General features: G+C 47.8%; 1 protein-coding gene across 3 annotated transcripts in view; it reads left to right on the forward strand.

Annotated features, from left to right (window-relative positions):
* CCT6B (chaperonin containing TCP1 subunit 6B) overlaps window positions 1-23,203 on the forward strand; it is a 254,898-nt gene that overhangs the window by 71,362 nt on the left and 160,333 nt on the right. The gene's annotated exons all lie outside the window — the stretch shown is intronic.

Raw genomic sequence — 23,203 nt, forward strand, 5'->3', positions numbered from 1 at the left:
GAGGGCATTGACATTCATCCATGGGCGTTGATCCCAAGGAAACTCCTAGTAAACTTTATGAACACGAGTTTCCATCTCAAAGTCTACCTAAGTCCACCTAAGAAAGTTAGTGCTAAGAGTGGTCCAAGGAGGCAGCCTCTAAAATGGTCTTGGAACTAAAGGGCAGAAAAAACTGAATATCAAGGCTAGTCTTATTCTCCAAGACCATAAACATAAACATGACTGGGAAGGAGTAGGATCCCCAGACTTGTGATGGGAACATCTGGGTAAGTGCACTTGAACATCATGAATCTTCAGATCCCCTGGTCCTTTTGGGCCTACACATGCCCTGATCTTCCCTGTTAAAGGCCAACGCCCTCCCCTGCTCTGCCCTTCCTGGAAGGTGATGCAGAGACCTTGGACAACATGCGCTGCCCTTAGGCTCCACTCCCAATTCTCCTCTGGTAAGCAGACCAATTACTGGGGCAGAGTCAATGCACATGTTAGCTGGAGGAAGTGCTGGATCTGCTATAAAAGGAAAGGGACAATATACTCCAGTTGTTGCGGGATCCAGACCATATGTTCCAGCAGAAGTGAGTGAGTATGTATAGGACTGGACCCTTACAGGGCAAGGAGGATAGGAGGCACTCCTTCTCCCAACTGCTGGGAGTGTTGGCAGCTGATAGCTCTCAGCTGAGTCCTCCAACAGTTTCCCTCAGCTGAAGAGAGCTACTTAACTCAAGATTATACCTCCTCCTTAGTGTAGGCTACATTTAACAACTGGAGAGTGGGATAGGGAGGATAAAATTCCTGTCCCTTCTCCTCAAGGTAGGATGACTGGAGGGCCATTCTAACTCCAGAGCTGTCTTTGGGATCAGGTGAAGACTATGTTGCAACTGCATTGCCATTCATCTCCTGACTTGGCACATTTCTACTTCCTCCACCTTTTCCTAAGGATTGATCCAGTGGCACTGCCATAAATTTCCTGTGTGTAAATTTCTGTTCCATTTCCCCAGAGAATGATCTACTGAGTGACATAAAAGGGCAGCTACCCAGTAACAACTAGAAGTGGGGTGGAGATGTGGAACAAGAACAATGGGAAAACAAGATAAAATAGTTGGAAATGAAAAATATTACTGTTGAAATCAAATTCAGTACAAAGATTAAAAGGTGAAGTTAGGGAAAGCTCTCAGAAAGTAAAACAAAAAAGGAAAAGGGCAAGGAAAATAAAAGAAAACAGGAAGAGACCAAGAGGAGCAACCCAGGGGGTCTAACATCTGAGTGACAGGAGTTCCAAATCAGGGAAAACAGACGGGGTGAAAATTGTCAAGAAGCAATGCAAGATAATTTCCTAAAAATGGAAGATCTGAAGCTACATATTGAAAGGACCTATTAATACTATGCCAGTTGGATAGCCATATGAAAAAGAAATGAACCTTAATCCTGATCACATATTATACACAAAAATTAATTCAGGATGGATCATTGACATAAATATGAAAAGTAAAACAATATAATTTCGAGAAAAAATTCCCCGGAAGAACATCTTCATGTTTGGGGGATGGGCAAAGATTTCTTAAATAGAATACAAAACCCACTAACTATGAAAGAAAATATCACAAAATTTAAGCCCTATTAAAATTAAGGACTCTTCTTCAGTAGAGACAGTATTAAGAGAGTGAAAAAATAAGCCAAAGACTTGGAGAAGTATTTGTAATACATATACCCGAAAAAGAAGGTGCATCTAAAGTGTGTATAGAAATCCTGCAAACTCATAAAATAAGAAACTTTCACTTTTAAGAATGAGAAAAAGATATACAAAATAAATCAATAAAATAAAATGTCAATGAAAGAAGTACAAAATGATCAATAAACATACTCAAAGGTGCTCAATATTATTGGTCATCAGGGAAGTGCTAATTAAAACCACAATAAAATACCACTATACCCCTACTAGAATGGCAGAAATAAAAGATTTGAAAGTACTGGCAAGAATGTGGAGCAACTAGAGCTCTCAGACATTGCTGCTGGCAGTTTACATTTGTTCAGTCACTTTGAAAAGCTTTTTGGCAGCATCTACAAAAAGCTAAATTATATGCCTACACTGTGATCCAACAATTCTACTTCTAAATGTAGCCTGAAGAGACATGAATACTTATTTCCACTTAAAGACACATATAAGAATGTTACAGAAGCACTGTTCATAGTAGCTCAAAACTGGGGATAATTCCAAATGCCCATCACCACTTATATAAACAAATTGTGGTATATGCAGTGAAATATTATGCAGCAGTGAAAAAGAACCAATAACCTATATATGGAACAACACGGAACAACATCATGTCAGAGACATAACGTTAAGCAAAAGAAGCCAAGCACAGGATATATGCTGTAAAAGTTCATTCAGATGAAACTAAAAAAAGGGTAAAACTAGTCTATGGTGATAGAGGAGAGAATAGTGCTACTCTTGAAAAGCTATCAGCTAGGAAGAGGCATGAAGGAACTTGTTGGGTACTGGAAATTTTTGTATCCTGGTGTATATTTTTGTAGTTTACAATACATGAGTTATGAAACTATATGTAAGCTCCAACTTAAAATAAGAAAGGGCCCATTGAGTGTCCAACACAATAAATGAAAAGAATCCACACCAATTTTACACATCATTGTGAGTCAGAAGAGCAACAGGAGGAAAGAATATTCTAAAGATTTCCAGGAAGGAAATCAGGTCACTTACAAAGCAACAAGAATCAGATTGGCATTAGACTCTCATCAGCAACATTGGATACCTTCAAAATTCTCAAAGAAATGATTTTCAATCTAGGATTTCTATATCCAGCCAACCCACCATACAAGTTGAAAGGACTCATAAAATTTATCCCCTGTAAATCCTTCTTAAGGAAGCAACTTGAGGAGGTATTACAATAAGTGAGGGAGTAATCCAGGAGAGGGGGAATATTGGGAAGGCAAGACACTGTAGATGTATTTCAGAAGAGCAGGGATGAGTTCCAGGGTAAGAGCTGGGCACAGGCCTGGAGAGCAACCAGTCCAGGTTGAAGCAAGAGGACCAAGGGCCCCAGTGGGCAGAGGAGGTGGTGGTGGTGGTGGTCCCTGACGAAAAGGGCCCCTGGATAGAATATGCTTTATTAAGACTTCTAAAAAGAATTGGGATGTGATAAAGACAACTAGGACAAGAGAATAAAGAAAGGCAAATTGAAAGAAAGAAAACTGTAATTACGGTATACTACTTGATTCCACAGTGAATTGTCTTTACCTAGGCACAATAATGTGCCTAGTGATGTTCAGTACTTAGAATCAGTCTGAAAGGCCTATTATGGTCATGGAGTAAATGTAAATATTATCAGCGTTACCAATATAAAAGTAAAAATATGGACGACAAGTTAGGAGGTAGAAATGAGGGAAGTGAGGTGAAGGGAAGGATAGTGGTATTAAAATCCTCTTTTTACAAAGCGCAGACTCTCTTTTTGCAAAGTGCAACTCTAGATGATAGAAGACCCCATAGGTAACCAATGGAAGAACTAAAAATAGAGATATGGCAGGAGGGGGTGGAGGTGTTGCAAGGGAGATAAATCCTCATCTATTACAGTAGTAAGTCAATAGATTGTGTCTAAAATTGATGAATCAAGAAATAGCAGCAGAAACATGTAATTTATAAAAATGAAGGTAAATATAAGAAGAGACATTTTAAAAAGTTAGACATAGCTGCCTAGGGGGAACAGATCTGGGAGTAGAAAGTAGTTTAGCAGGATACTGTATTTAACCTTGTGCATATATTATTTCGAATAAAAACAGTTTTTGGGTTTTTTGTTTGTTTGTTTTATGGAAGACAGACATGGGTCAGATCAAGGAGGAGATTATAAAAGCCCTTGTCTTTTTCTAAGGATGATCAAGGCATCAAGGAATCTTGTGACAGCCCGCACCTGGAAAAGGACTTGAAGTCATGCTTTGACATCTGGGGACTGAACTCATTCAGTTTTTATGGGAGCAGGGATTTGGGGACTTTGAAATGTCACTAATTTTCTTGCCAAGGCTTCTCTGTGATAAACTTCATCCCCCCCTCCTTCTTCCCCCTCAAAAATACAATTTTCAATAAATAGCAAGCTCATAAATAATGCGGGGCACCGCGGCTCCTAATGAAGCAGTGACAAATGTTATATCTTCATGGGATCAGAAGTAACAAAGGGGAGCAGAGGGAGGGGCTTGGAGCTCCCAGGGCTTGTGAGATTTTATTAAAAATCCTTTAAATTTCATGCAGCCCATTAAAGCAATTCTCCTGCAAAATAATTAAACATCATTCAGAGATGTCGCTGCTTCATTAGGACACAGAGCCTAAGATTCTGCAGGTGAAGGGTGGGTTTTGAGTCTGCCCCAGGAACGTGAATAATGGACTGGCCTGGGTCCTCACCCTGGCTCCCCTGCTGGATAGCTGTATGGCCTGGGGGAGTCCCTGCTACCATCTGGGTCTCAGTCTCTTCATCTGTAAAATGAGAGAGTTGGACTGGATCTGTGTTCCTAATCTGCTTGGGATGGTAAATTTTTCTCCCTCCACAAAGTGCAGAGCCACACATACAATTTTGTAGATTAATTTCAGAGGACTTATGGCTCTCTGATGCTCATCTGTGATCCTTTAAGGTCATTTTAACTTGGGTACTCCAGGATTCTGTTCTTTCCAGGATTCTGTTCTTTTCCTTCTCTATGGCTTACAGCCTGCAGTAACTGGCTACAGTTTTCATCAGATAGGTGTTTTAACAGGTTGGAGCAGAGCTCTTCAAGAAAGCCCTTGCCCTCCACAGGTAGCACATTTCACCCAGCACTGGCTGGTGGTACATGCAAGCTCCCCTACCTTGTAAACATCTGAGTTAGGAATGGCCAGTGCTGCACTCAGTATACTGGTTCCCTTCAGATCCTCCTGGAAGAGACCAACTCCTTGGAACTCCAAATCCCTGCCTCTGAGGGAGGAGGTCCTAGCCTTCCTCCTGAAGCCATGATGTGAAGGGGGGCTCTGTGTGGCTCACTCTCAAGGTCCCTAGGCCTGCAGGTTCCCTGGTTATTCCATGGCCCAAACTCTCCCTGTTACACTGCTTCTGGAATCCATCTCAGCAAACAATTTCCTCCACTTCACCGGCAAATCTTTTCTCCTCCCAGATTGGCAAGGCTCATGTACCTTGTCTGCTGACCCTACAACTTTATCCAGACCCACCAGTTTCCCTGTATGTGTCTAGCTACTCATCATCCTGACAGGCCTCTCCTGGCGCCCCCAAGAGTGCTACCTATTGATAGCACTTGGAAAAGTAATAACCACCATTTCTTGAGTACTTTCTATGTGCTTGATGCTGAGCACAGTACCCCCATCCCTGTGGTTACATAGGAGGAAACTGACCCTCAAAAAGATTAAGGAATGTGGCCAAGGACACACACCAGCAATGGCTAAGGTAAGCAGACATAATATGGGCTTCAGTGATCTTTACTTCCTGGTGTTCACACCCTTGTGGAATCCTCTCCCCTTTGGCATAGGCTGGGCCAGGTGACTTGATTCTAACCAAGAGAATATGGTGAAGGTGATAGGATGTCACTTTTACAATTAGGCCACTGAAACTTCTGACTTCCTTCTTGTTAGAAGACTCTCTTTATTGCCCTCTTGCACATTCTTGGCTTGCACATTTGATGAAGCAAGATGCCAGGTGGGAGAGTCCCAGGCAGCAAGGAACTGAGACCTTCATTGCAATAGCCTGCAAGAAACTCAGTCCTGTCAACAGCCATGTGAGTGAGCTTGGAAGTGGTTTCTTCTCCAGTCAAATCATCAGATTCAGACCCTGGGCTGATACCTTGATTTCGGCTTTGTGAGAAACTATGGCTTGCAGAGGACCTAGCTAACCTAAGCTGTACCCAGATACCTGATGCACAGAAAATGTGAGACAATAAATATGTACTGGTTTCAGCTACTAAATTCTGGGGTAATTGTTGCACAGTGATTGATAACTAACATGATGGCCAAGCTAGAATTTGAAGCCAGGTCTGTCTAGTGTTAACATTCTGGGTTGATTCCGTTGTGCCAGGCTGCCTTTCTCGACCTTTGCCCTTTAGCCCCAGTGTGGAGGAGCTGTTGGCAGTTGGTAGGCCCTGTAGCACCTCAGCTTCCAGCTCCAGTGCTCACATATGCAGTGAGGGATTCAGGGGACAACTACATAGCTCAGCCTGGAGGCTGGAGCTATGCTTAGTGAGAGAATGCTGGACCAGGAGCCAGGAGATCCACTTCTCATCCAAGCTTTATCCTAATGAGGCTGTGACTCTTCAGGCCTCCATTTCTCTGGGTATCAATGAGGTTGTTGGATGAGAATATTGTTAAGGTTCATTCCCACTGGCTCTTCTGAGTTAAAGATGGGTCCTCTGGCTGCAGGAGGCCCTTCCAGGCAGCCCAGGGTGAGTGTGATCTCACCTGGAGGGGCTTGAGGCTTGGATAGATGTTGTGGGAAGTTTTGGGGAGGAACAGTTGTGAAATGAGCCCCTGGTGGGGTTCTGCCTTGACCTCTGAAATTCCTATCTAACCACCATTTCCTGGGATCTTTCAGTGACCCTTGGATCAGGGGAAGCCCACTGGAGTGGAGGCTTTGCTCCCAGAGCAAAGGGCAGGGGGAGTGGGACTGTGAGTGTGTGTTGAAAAGGGTACTAACTCACTGGGTTTCAATAGGGGGCATTTGTTATGTGCAAGGGGATGTGATAAATGGGGGCCCATCCTCCCTTTGTCTTATTTCATTTCCCCAGCCCTGAGGGTGATTTATGCAGCTGCATTTATGGTCCTGCAAGGCTAAAACAGAAAAGTTATTCAACTTCTTTCTTCCTCTTCTTCCCTTGCCCTTTTCCATTTCTAGGCAGGGGCAGGGGTGAGAGGAGTTTTTTACCATTTCCTATAAATTATAGCTGCGGATACCCACACAGGCTTCTTTGCTATCTTTCAGCTGCATGGAGTCCCTGGGGTTCAGAGAGACCTCCGTTAATGCTCTAAGGAGGCAGAAAAGCAGAAGGTTTAAGAGTGCAGCCTTGGAGGCAGACCATTGTGTTTGAATCCTGGCTCCACCACTTACTAGCTGTGTGACCTCAGGCAAGTTACTTCACCTCTCTGAACCTCAGTTTCATCATTCTGTAAAATAAGGACAATAGTACCTTATCTCACAGAGCTGTTGTTAGTACTGAATGTGACAGAGGATATAAGGGGTTCACATAGTGCTGGCACATAGTAGGTAGCCAATAAATGCTAGTGATGATGACTGTTCACAGTCCTAAGATGTGAGTAGCCTTAAGTCTGCTGACCTTGAACTCTGCTTCTTCCAGCAGCTGTGTTACCAGCTGCCTCTCTGTTGAGTTCTGCTGCTCTTCTGAAGGTAGCACTTTGGTTCTAATTCAACCTGTTTTCCAGCTGCTTCTTGAATGTGTCCTTTGAGTCTTTTCTTGGAGGCAGCAGAGGTAGGAGGATGAGGAGGAGGGAGAGAGAGGAGAGAGCATGATGCTGAAACCCAGAGGCAGGAGGCCTGGCTCTGAGGCCCATCTTTGCATATCTACTTATAATCCGTCAATAGTTTTCTCTTTCATCACCTCCTTTTCCCCCCATCTATAGAGTGGGGGTTATCAACATGTGTAAAGTTTTATTCTTACTGGACAGAAGAAAAAAACTAAGACTCAGAGAGGTCAAGTGGGTTGTCCAGAGTGACACAGCTAGAAAGACATAGAGCGGAATTCAAATCCTGTTATGTGGGCCCCTATCTAGGACCTTTACCATTTTCCCAGGACTTCAGGCTCCAGGTGACCCTGGGAGAATCCCCCTCTCTGGCTCTCAGCTCTCTTGCCTGGAAATGAGGTGCTGGGCCTAGATCATCCCCGATGCCCCTTCTAGACTGGACTTCTTGTGCCCAGGTGGAGTCTGGATCTGTTTGGTCCTCAGATGTGGGGAACAAACTTCTCAAACTCTCTGGCTGTTGCTGATGGAAAATTTCTGCCTCAGCTTCACTGTGCCTTTGGAGTCTTGGGCCCTGGAAGCTGAGTGTTGTACTTAATTATTCAGAAACCCATATATCCTCTGTAGGCAAGAAATCCACTCCGACAGGCAAGAAATGCCACAAATTGTTTACTGCTCTTTGCTTCAAATCTGGACTGGGAAGCAGGGATTGGGAGGCATCTCTGGCTGCTGGAGGCAAATCCCTGTTCATTTTGAGGTGTACATGCTTCTATCTTATCCAGCTGTGTTAGGGGCAGGGTGGCCTATGGGTTAAAGGCAGGGGAGGCAGTCCCATGACTCAGGTTCCCATTCTTCCATAAACCTGCTAAGTAGCTTCTGGAGATATATTATCCCCTTGGAGCTTTCTCATCTGAAAAATGGGTTCACATATAGCCTGTTCTGTAAAGACAGTCAGGTTGTGAAGCTCACTCAGGACCTGAGAGAAGTCCTGAATTTGTGGAGTTAAAGAATGTTAGTAATGGGATTTACCTGGGGCTGGGCAGGGAGCGGAGGTTAGAAAGCAGCAGGAGAATGGGCAGAGATCGCTCTTGTTTCAGAAGTTTTCAGAGAAGTTGGATGCTCAGCTACCCTTCCCAGAATTTCCAAGATTTCTTGCTTGGGCTCTTGGGGAGATTCCACATTGTCTTTATAAGCAGTCTGTGGGTCAATATGGTAAGAAGTTGCTTTTGATTCTTCAGGCCAGACAGAAAGTGAAGAGAAAAACAAGTGCTTACGATGTGTTGGTCCCTAGACTGTAGACTTTGCCTGAGTTATCTATTCTCTTTCAGCCTCTTGGTGTGGCATGGATTATTTGTCTAATGTACAGATGAAGAAACTGAGGGTTAGCAAAATTGCTACTTGCACTGGGTCACGTAGAGGCAAATAGAGCAAAGATTTGAGCTGAGATACATGTTTCCCCTAGTGCCCTTTCCCATCGAAATGTGGAACATTATCAGGAAAGTCAACTTTCCAGGTGGAAAATAACTTGAATGGCATCCAGAGCCCCGACTCTCTGCACTAATGCAGCTCAGTCAGAGCCAGCTGATGGTCCTTGACCAGTCGTCCTTGTCTTGGTTTCTTGTCGCTATGGTTGGACACAGACCAGATGGTTGGTTTTGGAGTCAGAACTCTAAGAGGAGGGAAGAGCGCCCCTAGTGGTGGGGGTGTGTGGGCACCATGCAGCCTCTCACTATCATGGACACCTCTACCATACCCCTGCCTCTCCTTCCACAGGCCAGTGGACTCCTGCACACACGTGGCCGCTGGTCCAAAGAATTTCTCAAGCTGAGGTCATGATACCACTCATTAATCAATTCATTAATTCAGTCACTTTGGCATGTGTTTCACCTGCATGTAGTAACCCTGACTGAGTCAGGCTCTGAGCTCAGCTCTGGGCAGTGTGTGTGTATGTGTGTATACACATGCACTAAGACATGGCTGAGGCTCAGTCTCCCAGGGAGTCATCCTTGTGCTAGGGGCTGGAGTAGCAGCACATATTGGACAGAGCAAGGAAGGCATGATCAGTTCTTCAGCAGGAGTGGTGCAGAGGGGCTATCAGAGAAGCTAGCCCTCCCCTCACTGCAAAGCATACCTGGGAGATTTATTTCAAATGCAGCAAAATTCACTGAGCACCTACTGGGTACCAAACTCTGCCTTAGGCACTGAGTGAAGATTCAGAGAGAATCCAGCCCCTGTGGTCTCTGCCTTTGTGTGGTCAGTAATGCCCCACCAGACATCAGCAAAGTGTCTGTCCTGGTGGAGGTGATACTTTCAACCCATTCTTTGCTGTGTGAACTAAAGTGGAATGTGCTTATTTTCTGGAGCTGGGGGGTATGTCAGATGGAGCAAGACCAAGACAAGGAGACCAGTTCGGTGACTGCTGTGTTTGTCCAGGCAAGCAGTGACAAGGGTCCAGGGTAGGGCCTGAGCTGGGAGGCAAGTACTGTCGGTGCTCTTCCCAGGCCCCCTCATACTCGCTGTTTCCATGCGCGTGGACCCAACAGCTGCCGGCTGCCAGCTTGCAACCTGGGACTCTGCCCCAGGGCTTTCTCTGGCTACTGGAATCTACTCAGCCATCTCAGTAGGGTAAGTGAACACCCTCCACTAGTTATTCACAGGAGTTGGTGTATACAAACCCTAGCTCCCTCCCTTGCTGGGCAGGATTACCCTGAGGTGTGCTCTATACTGTCCCAGAGTCCCCCAGTTGTCCTCTGTGGTAACCTGCCCATAATATATTCTGTATTGGCTTCATTCCTTCCCTGTTTCACAGCCCCACTCTCCTATTGATGCTTCCTGGGGTCACTTCCTATATAAACATCTCACACTCAAATCCTTATCTCAGGATCTGCAGCTTGGGGAGCCTGACCTAAGCCACATGGCCACGGAGACAGTGGCACTTGTAGTCATACAGATCAAAATATGATACTGGGCAAGGTGCTCAGCCATCTGAGCATCAGTGCCCTCCCTTGTGAGCTGAGGGTGGTGATAATGCCATGAGGGGTTTTGAGAATTAAATGAGCAAGTGCTCCTGACCCATGGAAGATACAGAATAAATGAGAGCTATTACGATTATTATCTAATTGTGAAAAATTGGAAAACAACCGAGATGTCTGCTTATTAGCACAGTGTCAGTAGAGTGGAAAGGGGGTGGTGGAAGGGGAGGGAGGGTGGGAAGCTCTTAAGACAAGTCAGAGAGCCAGATGTGAGTGGAGGAGGATAGATGCCTGGGCTGTTGGGTTTCAGGCCCCGCCAGCCTTTGGGGGAGTTTGGCTCCAGGAGGGAGGGTCTTGATTTCCCAGAAATGGTGGTGAGGCTGGTGGGGGAGCTGAGGTGCCGCACTGGCTGATAATCCCAAAGAAATTTCCCGTTTTGTCATGAGTATCCCTGGTTCCAGTGTTCCGATCCCCCAAGATTCCGGTTTGCTTAGCCCCGGAGTCCACCTGCCGTGGACCTGAACCCCGGCACTCAGTCATGGAGCCTCATCTGATGGTTGCTCTCCCCACCCCTCTTTTGTGCCCAAGCTTCACGGGGGAGTATTTATTACACGTCAGCGTGATAAATGAAAAGTCATATTTTACTGTGAATTATCCCTAGCCCGTGCGAAGCACAGATCTATAGCCTGGAGAGTTATTAAGTGCTTACCACAGAATGCTATAAAATCCTCATCATTTTCCCCAACGGCCTCTCCCACCAGGGAAGGAGACAGGAGAAAAGGGGCAGCTGCCTCTGCTGTGGGAGGGGGACAGGGAAGGATGGCCTGGGGCCAGTTGGATTGCTCTGCTCAGGGAAGGTGCCCTGGGGTTCCTGGCTTCCTGTGTTTGGCTGTGACCTTGTGTAAGGTTCTGGGAGGCCTCAGTTTTCCTGTCTGTAGACAGTGGCCATGGGCAGCAATGGTTTTAGAAGTTGTAAGCCACAAGCTACATCTGATAATGGCTGATAACATAAGGGTTAGTACTGTAATGACAAAGCCTGCAACAAAGTGAATCTGACTCACATTTCATGGAACTGCTGAATTAATTGTACAGTGCAGAGAGGCCATATAGTTTAGTTTTTTTTTTTTTCTGGTTGGGAACCCCCATGTATCAACTGGGATCGAAGCAGGAAACAGATGGCACACTCACATTAGGATAATTCCAGGAAGGTCTTAATAAAGGAACAATTTACAGAGGCGTGGGCATGTGGGCAGGGTGTAGGGAAACCAGAAGGGTCAGTGCAGTACCTCGGGGCTAGGAACAGCTATTCCCTGGCTGTGCCCCTCCTAGGGCTGCAAGAGGTGGGAAAAGGGAGCAGATACCAGAAGCCAGAGGTAGCCGGGCTGTGCGGTGCAGGCTGCTCCAAGGGGAGCTGTGATCTTCTGTCCTGAGGTCCTGAGGCCCCTGGTGGCCCTGCAGGGAGGGAGTGTGGGAAAGAAGCACCTCTGCACCTCTCCCCTCTCTGATGTCCTGCCAGGGATTCCATTGGCCAGGCCTGCCCAGAAGGCAGAGGGAGTCAGGCTGTGGTGGAGTCCATGCTGGACCGAGGCCAGGGTGAGGATGGAGGGTGCATCTGAGGAGTGAGTGGAAGGGACCCAGTCAGCCCTCCATCGTGGCCAGCTTTTGCTTGAGTATTTCAGGACAGCCTCCCTGAGCAGCAGGTCCCACTGTTGGGCTGCCCTAATTATGGGGGAGTTCTTCCTTCAGGCAAGCCCAAGCCAGCCTCCCTATCAGTCCTCCCCATTTAACAACAAATGCAGTAGCTGTTCGGCTGCATGTGAGAGTTAAATGGTAAACAGTGTGACTATAATAATACCCGTTTGCTTGGCATGAATTACCACGTTTTTACAACTTCTCTCTCTATCTTTGTTGATTCTCCTGTGTCCATAACCAACACCAATGCTGATGTTTCCACGAATTCCATACACCACTAAAGGCTCATGGAGGTCTGTGCTCTCACCTTGATGCGCTCACTGAGAGACTAATACTAGAATGAGGCCAGTATTTCATTTGCAAAGTTCCCCGTGACCTTGTGAACTTCCGTTTCCCTTTACACTCAGCAGGTTTTCTCCTCCTGGCTCTGAACCCCAATGGCATGTGCAGCAAGGCAGCCCACAGACGCCAGCTCTGACTGAAGCAGGGAGCGCACAGGGGAAGGGGACCTTTCCCAGTACCCGGAGTCCCTGCTGACCGTGTGTGCAGACAGTTTGTCCCTCAGACCCTATCTATGAGGTCCTTCGGATCTGTGAGGACCAGGGAGGGGCAGCGTGAGGGTCTTCGCCCGTTTCCTTTCCCAGGCACTTTCTTCCCAGCCGCTGCCCCCAAAGCCCCACTTTCACTGACTCGGAGGGTCTCAGGAATGGGGGGCCTCAGAGGTTTGACTGCCATTCTGATGTGTAACCCTTGAAAGCAGGCCAGGATGGTGGCCTGGTTTCTGTTTGAATACCTCCATGGGCAGGAAGCTCACCACATTTAAAGATGACCTACGGATATTTCAGAAGCTCCGATTATATCCAGTCAAGGAGAGTCCTGCCTGTTAAGGGCTTTACTGCTAATGACAGAGGGGAAACCGAAGGTGGCAAAGAGAGTAACAAAGAGAATAATAAACATGTGATTGATACAGGCTGTCACTGCTGTGGCTTCTGCTCAAGCTTTCCTATCTTGCTCTTGGGGAAGGGCTGGGATGGCCAGTTCACCTTCCACACTCCCTGATCCCCAGCCCCCTGCCCCAGCCTGGAGCTCATCAAATTTCCCATCAGATCAAGAGCTCCACAGGGCTCCCCTTCCCAGCCAGCTCTGCACTTGGTGGTGACCTAGATTAACCCTCCAGGCGGCCTCTCCCATGGCCCTGGGCTCCTGCTCCATGCTAGGTCCACTTCTGTCTCTGAGGCCCAGCCTCCTCTCAAAAGTCCCAAGCTTAGCCCTCCAGATTCACCCCTTTCCTAGGACTCTCAGTTGCTCCAACTCCTCTGCTCTGTCCTCTGTCAGAAAGCCATGGGCTTCCAGACTGGACCCTTCACTTCTGGGGGATGCTAAGACTTCAGGGCCTGAGGAGACAGGGGCAGAAGACGGAGGCGGCGGGGACCCATGAGCTAGTCTTCATAGTAAGTGTTTTGTCCTGTCAGGGAAGTACTGTCTTCCTCCCCACCCCATCCTGATCCCGGTGGAGCCCTCCCACCCTCCATCCACTCTCACTGCCTGCACCCAGGTGGCTGGCCTATCTCTTCTCCTGCCCATACCACCTCGTCAAAATCCTTGATGTGTTTACCACCTTAAAAACAAAAAAAAAACTTAAATTACACAGATAATGCCTATTATTGTAGAAGAATTAGAAAATATAGGTAAGTATAAAGAAGATAAAAGTCATTTATAACCTACTGCCCAGAGATAACCACTGTTGGAATTTTGGGCGTATATCCTTCTAGACTTATATAAAGATATTTTTCTCCCTCCAAGAATGGCATCATACCGTATATATTATTTTGCAACCTGCCTTTTCACTTGAAATATATGTGAACATTTTTCCACATTAATAAATATCCTCCCCAGCACTGTGGTTTATGTCTGCACAGTGTTGTGTGTGTGCATGGGTCACCACCGGGGTTTTAATTCTTAGGATGCTGGGGAGACTGCCCTCCCCTCCTCCACGTGTGCAGTATGCCCTCCTCCCTGGTCTGTTGGCAGCTGCCCTATTTCCCCCTGGCTTTCCCTTTAGCCCCACTTCTAGAAGCTCAGCCAGGACGTGATTTGGGAAGTGTTCTTACTTTCCCTGCCTCCTCCCTCCCACTTTGCCTCTCATCCTTCTTGCATCCTCTATCATTGTTGCTGTTCAGAGGCTGGCCTGGGTTCTCCCGGTCTCCTGAGGCTGTGGTTGGTGTTTTGGCAGAGACTGGGGGCCAAGTGTTATTGGAATTTTCAGTTAATGGAATTTCTTATTCTCCCTTCCCTAAATGTTTGCATGTCCAAATTGCCCCTGTCTTTCAAAGGCTTAGGTCAGAAGCCACCTCCTCCAAGAAGCTTTCCCTTTCCTGAATACCCATGATATTTTGTCTTTACTCTTATCCTAGATCTACTACTTACTAGCTGTGTGACTTTGGGCAAATTACTGAACCTTTCTGAGTCTCAGTTTCTTCATCTGTAAAATGGGGATAATGCTGGCATCTATCTCATAGAGTTTTGCTTGGCAGACAGTAGGTGCTCCATCACTGTTAACCGTTAGTATTATTATGAATCTTAGCTTCTCCACTAGATTGCAGACTCCCTGAGATCAGGGCCTGTGTTTTTCTCAGTCATCTCCTGGTCTCACCTGTGCTCTCCATCCCCAGGACCTAATGCAGGGCCTGGCACCTACTTAGCTTGTATCATTTGTTGCATAAATGAGTCCAAACCGAAATCCTGATTTTCAGACAAGGAAACTGAGGCTCAGAGAGGGGCCATGGCTTATTAGGGTCACATAGCAAGTTGGTGGGGAGGCCAGGGGTCCTGCCCTTTGGGCCACTGCCCTTCCCACTGAATCTTCTCTGCCTGGCTGGCCTCTGTACTGACAGGTCCTGTCTTCTTTCAGCAGTGGTTAGCTGTGTACAGAGCTATTTAAGGATATTCTTTCTGAAGGATCTGGTGACTGGAGAGCTCTTTCTAATAGCCTGACTCTGTGGTCCCACGAGGCTAGGTATCCCTCCCACCACAGCATCCCCCCTATTCCCCTGACCCTCAGACCTCTAGCTGTCCCCTCCCACCAGTCCTCTGCAGGTACAGGAATGGGTTGGAGCCCTTGTACCTTCTCCTGGCTCCAGCTCCAGGCCCTCCCCTCTGCCTCTGCACCTGTCTCCTGGCGGCTGACGGCTATCATTAGGGGATGCAATTAGACTGCACACTTCACTACACATGGTGTTCGTGAGCCAGGCAGCTGGGGGCCCGGGAGTCCAGCATGACTGTGGGCACAGCATGGCATGGCAGAGCTGGGGTGGCAGGGAGACACTGTGCTGCCTAGCCCAGAGGTGGCTGAATTTCCTGGGGGAGGCTTGAGAAGTTCCACTGCTGGCTTCCAGGTGTCCGGCTCGGAGCTGAGGGGAACAAGGGGTGGCTGGGCTCTGAGAGCCTCCTGGGTGCAGGGCAGGTGGTGTGCAGTGGGAGAGGGGCAGTGGCCCATCTCAGCACATGGGCAGTGACTGCTCATCTAGTTCCTTGGAGGGATACCTCGGCGAGCGTGTATCCTGGCATCTCTGAGCCTGATGCCAGAGGTCCCCATCAGTGGAGTAATCCCATGGAAAGAACATGTGCTTTGGAGTCTGAGTCTTGGGCCTTCCATTTCCTTGCTGTGTGATCTTGGGTATATGTTATTTGACCTCTCTGTACTCCAGTTTTCTCATCTGTAAAATGGGGATAATAATAGTATGACTTCATTGGGTTGTGCAGTTGTTCATGTGCCTAGCAAAACCCCAGCAAACCCTGCTTTCCTCTCATATCCTTTTCCCCTTTAGGTACTTCCTTCCTATCAAAAGAGTGAAAGCTCTGAAGGCCCAAAGGAAATCAAAACTGCTAGGTTCTCAGGGCCCTGTCTACACCATGCCCAGCTAGGTTTACCAGCCACACTCTCCCCTGAGCCAGACTAGGGTCTGAGAGTTCAACCCCCTTTGTTCCTACTCTCTGCCTGCACTTCCCCAGGGGCCAGCCTATTGTCATCTTGCTCATTCTCCCGTGAAATTACAGATTCCCCCCAAAGGCAAATATTCAGTTTGGGGAGAGTGTTGGTTGGTGTCCTGGGGCCTTGGGAAGACCAGACTGACATCCTGAGCTGGAGAAAAGGCTCTGAGATGAGTCTTCTTAGCCAGGCCTTCTCTGCAGTGTAAGCCCCCAGCTAAGACACACAGATGCGGTCAGCGCTCAGGTGGCCAAGTCCTTCCCTTTACGAATGGAGAGAGTGGGGGCCAGCAGGTGCCGTGGCTCGTCCAGGGTTGAACAGTACAATGGTGGCTGAGCTGTGACCTGGAACTAGTTTTCCCGACTCCCAGTGAAACTCCTGCTGCTTCTCCATCCCGTACCCTCTATGTGTCTCTTGTAGGTCTCCAGACCCAGGGAGGATTGGGAACTGGGGTCTCAGCCCTCACCTTGACCCCTTACTTTGCAGAATTTGACTTCCAGGGCTGTGCATAGGGTGTGGTTGGTGGGGCTAGGCACTGAAGTGAATTTGGGGTGCATGTGGGCCACCAGATTCAGGGCTGAGGGCTTTTCAAAGGTGGTGGGGGATTACCTGGGAGTCCTTCAGTCCTTCCCTTACTGGAGCCCATCAGGAGCTTTCCTAGGTTCAGAGAGCTGGAGGCAGGGTGGGGGCAGGGAGGGGCAGGTGTTTGGAGATGAGGGTGCTCAGTGGTTCCTAAGTCCAGTGGAGCCCAGCTGATATTACAGAATTTCATCCTCAGTGTCTCATTCCAATTCAGAAGACATGAAAATGGCCCCACCTCCTTTGCCCCTCCCCAGGCTGGGGAAACAGGTTCCTAGGGGAGAGACTTAGCCTGATTCCTCTCCTGCCTGCCTGCTTCACGGACCGGGAGGAGTGTGTTCTATTTCTCCACCTCCATCCTGGGAGCCACTGGTATTAACCTTTTCCCACATAGCAGGACTGGTGCAGGGGTCACCCTCTAAGGAGATTTAGCATGCCCTAAGGGCACTAGCGAAAAATAAGACATTTAACTCTGATGGGCTTGGACATCACAGAAGCTTTATGTTTCCGAATTCAGTGCTATTTTTATTTTGAGTCACATACGGTTGGTGAGGGTAGGGCAATACCACACCCCTTCAGTGCTTGGTGCGTCCAGAGGTCTCACTCTGCCTTTGAACAGATCCATTTGAGGATCACTTGGCACTTATGAACCCTCTTCCCAGAAAATTCCCAGTATGTACAAACATTTGGCAGTTAATTTCAGACTTTGCAACATCCCATTGTTTAGAACCCTTGCATTTGAAGGTATACTCACGTTGCTTCCCCTGCTTTCTAAAGCAGGGTAAATAGACCAGCCAAGGGGATGGAGTTGAGAAGTCATGATTTCTGTCCTTAAGAGTGCCTGGTGTGATGGGGGAGATATGTCCTGTCCTGGGGGAGCTCCTGGTCTCATGAGGTAGGCAACCAGCACCTTCTATGAGTTCCTGGGCCAGTGTTCATGGAATAAAGAGAAATAAACAATTATGGAATGACATAAACACACTGGGGGCTGAGAAAGGGCCAGAGGTAAAGGCTGGGCAATAGATAAGCATAATCTGGGAAGACTTCCTGGAGAAGGGGTTGAGGCTGTTTCGAAGGGAGGTGGTCAGATGGGAGCACGCCCAGGTGTTGGTGCAAAACCTAACCCAGCCGAGTTGCCAAAGAGGGCAAGATGTACCAACACATCTGCACTGATTTACAAGGTTCACCTTTAGGAACATCTGCTCGTTTTCTCCCCTGACAAAGGGAAACAGTTTCAAACATAAATCCCAGAATGGCTTGGATGGATTTTTCCACCCACCTCTCCCTGATTGCAGGGCCTGAGGGTGTAGGAAATGTGTTGTCTTGTTTATCACAGCCAAGCAGAGCTCGGGGTGGCAGGCTTGACAGCTTGGTCATGTGGAGGTGATATACAGAGGTTTGGGAGAGGGCCCTGGAGAGGAAACTTGGCATTCGTCCTTCAAACACAAAGTCACGTTCTTTCTTTCTTTCTTTCTTTCTTTGCTGCACAGGGATAGCTTGCTCTCAGCTCACTCTGCTGTAGAAGCACGGGCACCTGGAGAAGGGGAGGCAGGGGGTCCCCAAGGGAAGAAGCCAGTGGCCTGCCTGGTGGGTTAGGCCTTGATGGCCGAGCATCTGGGTGACCCTGCTTATCTGTTTTTATTTTTTTTCCCCCATGATGTTCCATAGCTTTTTCCCCCATGTGACTCTGGAATTCTGTGCTGCTGTAGATTTATAATCAATGCTAAGGTCTTTGATTTAGGACTAGAACATTCCAGAATTATTTCTTAACTCAAGAAGTTTGTGCTTTAAAAAAAAAAAAAAGAATCATAAGTTCTGTAGGATTCCTTCACCCTGCACAGATGAGAAAGGATCTATTTCTTTCCCACATTCTGGAGTACCCTCCAGGAGAAAGGGAAGAGAAACTTCCTGGGGTGCAAATCTGCAGCTCGGAAAGGGGAAAACCCAATTGTACTTAATTCTTTAATATCCTCTTTATAGAGGGAACCCCAGAGTAAACCCACACCCAAACATTTTCTCCTCAGTTCTGAAGTTTAGCACATGATTCTTCCATCACTGGACCCATTTTTTACTTTGTAACTCAACAAGTGAAAATTGAGAATGTCTGGTCTCTCACTCTCTACCCTGGCCCTCATGGTTGGGACTGCTTATAGATTTCTGGTGCATTAAACTTGGTTTTATGTTCCCCACTTTTAGAGTTATGGGAGCATGGTGATGGGGCCTCAGTAGCATCTCTCTTCTCGTTTTTGGGCCAGCCTCATTTGTTAGAAAGTCCATTCCCTCTTGTTATAGTAAACCTCTTTTCTTATTGGTACTATGAAGCAGTTACCTCCTAAATCCTTTATTAAAAAAATACATCATTTGAATACTGTTGGGAAAATAACTACATGAAACAAGAGAAGCCAGGTTATGTAACAATAGCCTGCAAATCTTAATGGCATAACACAGCTAAGGTTTACTTCTTACCTCTGCAAAGTCCACTGGGCATGTCCTCCAAGTGGCAATTTGGCCATCTGGGTTGCTTCCATCTCAGCTCAGTTCCACCATCTCCCCACAAAGCCTTCTTGGACATAACATGGAAAGAGGCTGTGGGGCGGCCAAGTACCGGCTCTTCTTTGCTCTGCCCTGGCAGTGACACACATCACTTCTACCCACAGCCCGTTGACCAGGACTAAGTACATGGCCTCGTCTAATTGCGTGGAAGTTGGGATGTGTGGGGCTCCAGATGGAATGTTTGGTGAGCACCACTGTCTTTGCCAGTCTCCCCCCTCTCCAGTTTCTCACTCTCAGGCAGCCTGTAGGGCCCACAGGACCCTGGAGCAGAACTGCTGGCCACTTGAAGGAGAACCTACCCTGGCATAATCGAAGTACAGTAGGACGGGTGGGAGCTGGAAGAACCCTAGAGAACATCTAGGCCTACCTGATCTTCTCCCTCACTTTACAGATGATTAAAGTGCAGCCCAGAGATGTTTAGGGTCACAGTTATGGTTGCAAAGCAAGGGCTGGCCCCAGTCATTGTCCCCAGGACCAACTCATCCAGCACTCCTATCCCTACACCCCCTCACAGCCTGGCCCCACTGGGCAGCTTGGGAGGGCAGGTGATGGCCTGTGAGCTCACTGGGGCTGTGCAGCTCGGGGTCCAGGGGCCCGGTCCTGGCCAGCCTCCATCGTCCGACTCCATTCATCCTGAGCGTGATGGCCAATTAGTCAGCGTGTGCCCTTATGCCGCCTTAACAACTCCTTTAGATGCAGCCAACACGGGCGTCATGTGGCAGCTGCGATGGACGGCAGCAGTTGCAATTAGCGGAGGAATTGGGGAAGGACAAATGTGAGGCTTTTATAGTCAAGCAAACATCAGAATTGAAATAACTGCTAATTGTGCTTCGTGTGCTTAACGTGGCTTCAGTGGGTAAATAATGTGCCCCTCTCTGCGAGTTTCTCTCCCCATTGTCTTTGGGGGCTGAGAATAAGAATGAAAAGAGTGAACCCTCATTTATTGACCACCTACTATGCTAGGCACGATTCTGACTGCTTTATGGGTGTCAACTCACCTGATTCTGAATTGGAAACTGAGGCACTGGATGGTGGGGTTTCTTGTCCGAGGTTTTATAGCAGTAATGGAGCAAACATTCAGTGCTCTTAACCCCTGTGCTTTGAGAACAAAGCTGGGTCTTCCTGTAAGGTGAGGGTTTCACTCCTGAAGTCCAGGAGATCCCAGGGGAATATGGAGCGAATTCTGGAGGTCCATGAACTTGGATGCAAAAAAGCTACATCTTTATTTTCCCTAACCTTAAAGCTGCAGTTGAGTATTTCCCTTTATTATGAATGTAGGCAACAAACCACAGTAGAATTAGCAGTGCTGGGGATTTGTCACCAGTAGAAATCATAGGCATTTCCGTATCATATCACAGTCGTCTTTTTTGCTCAGCACTACTTCCTGCCACTAGATCTTGCCATTTAATGCATTGATAAAGAGCCTCATATGTTTCTATGAGCACACATTTATTTTTAAAAATCTTCTGAAAATAACTGTTTTGCTATAACTGGCTTCCTTTGCAATTCTATATACTTTGTTTTATGCTTTTAAAGGCAGGATCCCGATGAACTTCATCAGGCTGCCAGAGGCAGTCACGGCACAAAGAAGGCCACGAACCCCTCTGAGATGGTCTCTCTGAGCCCCGCTCACTTGCTCTGGAAACCATTTCACCTGAAGACCCTGGGGGATGCTCTTCCCACTGTACGTGGAACTACTGGCAGTTCCTTGAACGTGCCAGTGCTTTCTCTTCCACACCTTTGTTCCCCCTGCCTGACCTGCTGCGCCCTCACCCCACCACATCACCTGGCTCCTTGGGTTTATTCAAGATATCTGGAGGGCAGTACTGCCCCCTCCCTGTGGGGAGGCCTCCCTAGTCCTCCAGGTGGGCTTAGGTGGCCTCCGTTGTGTTTCCCCAGGGTAAGCTCCAGTGTAGGACTTACCACATTAGATTGGCTTAAAAAGAAAGTAAGTTGACTGTGATGGAGCACTTTGGAGAGGCAGGCTTTTGGAACACAGGGTGCTGGCTAGAGGCTTGGCTCTGGGGTACATGGGCGCCTGCTCAGCTTTCTCCTCGGGATGAAGATGTAGCTCTATTAGTGCTGGATCATCTTGAAAAAGAATCTAGAGTGTCTGTGAATTCCCTGAAACAAGAGTGCAAAGACTGAAAGGGCTAAGTGTCTGGATGGTGCGGTAGCCCCCGGGCGTGAAAGGGCAGTGGTGTCACTTGAATGGGAGGGCCCTACTTCTGTAAAGAAGCTCTCTAGTTGCTGTGTGACCCCTGGACCCCAGAGTGAAGGATCACACAGGACGCTAAGGCAGTTCTTTTTCCTCAGAATGTGGGTGTCAGTGACCCCTTCCTGCCAACCCATAGCCTGGTATGCTGCAAGCACTGCCTGCCCCAGCGGCTGCAGGTGCTCTCCTGAGCAACTTGCCTGGAGGAACGCATTTAATCCTTCTAAGCTCCCTAGAGGCAGCACTGTTATCTTGATTGTGCATATGAGGAAACAGGCACAGAGAGGCTCAGTGCCTAGCCCAAGATCACAGTGGTGGAGCCAGGAGTGAAATCAGCAGCCCCCTGATTCAGCAGCCAGAACCCTGAGCATCAGACCTATCACATCGTGTGTGAGACACACACTCCAGAAAGACTTGTATAGTTCAGAAACCTGCATAATTTAAGACAAATCCTGACAGAGGTTGGTAGGGGTTCCTGTTTATCCACTAAAGTAGTGCGGCCGTGTGGTGAGCATGCAAACACAGTTTACAATTCACTGGGCCTGCCAGCTTCAACATTCTTCATGCTTAAAAAAAATGCTTGGGATACACATTATTTCAAATTTTGCATATAAAGTGAGACTTTATTAATGTCTTTATATCACAGTGTCAAATTCACATAATGCAAAATCTCATAAAACATGAGGATATCATGCTGCTGAGGAACTTCGGTTTTAATCTGTGAGGGAGGCTGGACTGTGAGCTGCTTCAGGGAAGGCGCATCTATATTCCTGCATGTCCCCATGCCTAGCACAGTGCCAGGCACCCAGCGGGCATTCAGCAGAGGGCAGTTAGATGAACACAGTCTAATTCCAAGCAAGGCAGTTCTGTTGGTTATGATTTTTTTTTTGGAGAGGAGCTACCTTTAAGGTTATACTTCTCAATAGTCTTGTTCATCCTGGACTTATCATCTTCTTCTTTTTTTTTTTCCTTCCTTAAAAAAGGGAAGAGACATTGGTAATTGATAATGAAAGGCGTGGGGACAGGGAAGAGCCAAGGAAGAGCAATGGGGCAGGTGCGCCTTCCTAAAGAACAGGGCTGTATGTTCAGGGCGTGGATGGAGCTTACGTATCAACCGAGGTATCTGCTTGTAGCGAGGGAAACCAGCTCTGGGTAACTTAACAAAAGGGGGATTTAATTTAAGGTTCATGGGGCCCCCTGGATCCAAACCAGGAAGAGAGGCTAGTCTTGGGGACAGCAGGAACCCACGGAGTGGGAAGAGGACAAAGAGCTGCCCATTGCAGGCAGCCCAGTTAGGATGCTCCACCAGAGGGGACCCTCCACCTTTGCCCCCAGTACACACAGTTGGTGGCTTCCTAACAGGGAGGTTGGGTGCTAAAGGGAAGAGGGTGTGGGTGCTTGTGTGAAAGGGGACGTGTGCCCACCACTTGTATCACCAAATAATTAGTCCAGAGGGGACCATGCAGGTCAGCCCTCACTGTGTCACACGTGAGGGAATTAAGGCCTTGGCCTCACTTCCAGGTAGTGACAGAATCAGGGCCAGAGCGTCCTCTCCTGGATGCTCTCCACAGAGAGGGTGCAGAATTGTTTTTAACAAAGTAAAAGGCCTTTAAGTCACCATCAGCCTTTATCATGATGTGTCAAAGACCCTCTAGCCAGTATGCCTTGATAGGGCCTCCCTCCACCTCACCCCAGTGCTCTCTTAATCTGGAGACTGTAGTGTCTGTGACAGCCCTGGAAGTGCAGGGACAGACTCC

The sequence above is a fragment of the Camelus bactrianus genome, chromosome 16, assembly GCF_048773025.1.
Source record: "Camelus bactrianus isolate YW-2024 breed Bactrian camel chromosome 16, ASM4877302v1, whole genome shotgun sequence".
In the NCBI taxonomy this organism is placed as follows: Eukaryota; Metazoa; Chordata; class Mammalia; order Artiodactyla; family Camelidae; genus Camelus; species Camelus bactrianus.